The sequence below is a fragment of the Schistocerca gregaria genome, chromosome 4 (genome assembly GCF_023897955.1).
Source record: "Schistocerca gregaria isolate iqSchGreg1 chromosome 4, iqSchGreg1.2, whole genome shotgun sequence".
Classification (NCBI taxonomy): domain Eukaryota; kingdom Metazoa; phylum Arthropoda; class Insecta; order Orthoptera; family Acrididae; genus Schistocerca; species Schistocerca gregaria.
In genome coordinates, this window is record NC_064923.1 from 745,481,090 (window position 1) to 745,482,881 (window position 1,792).

Below are 1,792 nucleotides of genomic sequence, written 5' to 3' on the forward strand. Positions count from 1 at the left end.
ACAATACAAGCTATAAATTATGAATTAAGCAAGATAATTATTTGTACAAGGAATACTGTGCAGTTTTCCATTCTATCAGTTTACTGCAATACCTGAACAGTATGCTCTACTTGATCTAGTCCCAAATGTTTTTTGAAAGTGTGTTAGAAAAATAGTCAAGTAAAACACGGATCTATTTTACTACTTTTAATGAACGTTAGTGCCACCATTTCAAATAAAAAGATTGTTATTTCTGGAGAAACTGAACCTTACAAACAAAATGATCAGTTACATGGGCTGCTGTCATCGTGATGGTGTTTTACTGGCAGATAATCTTCGTGTCATTCATCGTCCGTTTTATGGCAATGTCACATCAATGATTTCATAGCGGCCTTCCTCTTCTTCTCATATTCCCGCGTATTGTCATGTTACAGGTAAATTTTTGTTATGCTTTCCTTTAATATCAAAAACGTGCTGCTACTGTATTCCGAGCACATCACACAACAACCATCTGCCGCAGACCGTAACTGTTCTCAAAGCTATTACAATAATAAAGTCTCTGCTAAGCGAATGCAGCTTCTTCACAGCTATGTTAATTTGTTATACATGCTGCATTTTCTTTCACTACATGTGTAATGATTTCTACATTATCAGTCTTTTGAAAGAATTAATCACGAAAATGTGAACTTGAACATTTGCGAGTTTCTTCATACATGAAAATGACGATTATTAAAACAGAATGAGATTTTCACTCTGCAGCGGAGTGTGCGCTGATACGATACGTCCTGGCAGATTGAAACTGTGTGCCCGACCGAGACTCGAACTCGGGACCTTTGCCTTTCGCGGGCAAGTGCTCTACCAACTGAGCTACCGAAGCACGACTCACGCCCGGTACTCACGGCTTTACTTCTGCCAGTATCCGTCTCCTACCTTCCAAACTTTAAAGAAGCTCTTCTGCGAAACATGCAGAACTAGCACTCCTGAAAGGATACTGTGGAGACATGGCTTAGCCACAGCCTGGGGGATGTTTCCAGAATGAGATTTTCACTCTGCAGCGGAGTGTGCGCTGATATGAAACTTCCTGGCAGATTAAAACTGTGTGCCCGGACCGAGCTTACAGAAGAGCTTCTGTAAAGTTTGGAAGGTAGGAGACGGATACTGGCAGAAGTAAAGCTGTGAGTACCAGGCGTGAGTCGTGCTTCGGTAGCTCAGATGTCACAACAGTCCGCTGTTAGCAGCGGTGGGGCGAGGTCGTCGCGCCTGCGTCCCCCTGTTAGCGCACCGCGCGCGCCAGTGTTTATTGTTTACCTCCCGCTGCCGCGAGTGTCACGCGTCCGTGTCTCGGTAGTGCCATGGCGCACTCGTATCGCAAGTCCACAATTACGATCACATTTCAAGCGGACTACGCAAGACCTCGAGCTCTTGACGTTGAACGTTTCATCCGAGAAGAACTGCATATTGCACCTCAAGACATCATTCGGATCCACTTTTCTATAACACAAAGTGTCATCTACATAAAAATGATTAATGAAAAGGCGTGCACTGATGTGTGCCGACACGCTCATGGACTTAAATTTAAGCATTCTGATGGTCACATAGGAACTGTCACGATCGACCACGCTGGATTAGGCCTTCGCACTCTGAGGGTCTTCGAGCTGCCATTCGAAGTCCCGCCAGATGTTGTGATGACAGCTTTCAAACCGTACGGCAAAGTGCTAAGCGACTTGGCTGAAAAATGGCAAACGTTTGAGACGTACCCCGTCTTAAATGGAGTGAGACAAATTAAGATTGAACTGACGAAGCATGTGCCATC

The 1,792-nt window shown here is 44.3% G+C and overlaps 1 non-coding gene across 1 annotated transcript; it reads right to left on the reverse strand.

The window, feature by feature from the left end:
• Window positions 1-782: 782 nt before the first annotated feature.
• Window positions 783-857, reverse strand: Trnas-cga (transfer RNA serine (anticodon CGA)). The gene has a single exon. It is a non-coding gene; the product is annotated as a tRNA-Ser (tRNA).
• Between the last annotated feature and the right edge of the window lie 935 nt (window positions 858-1,792).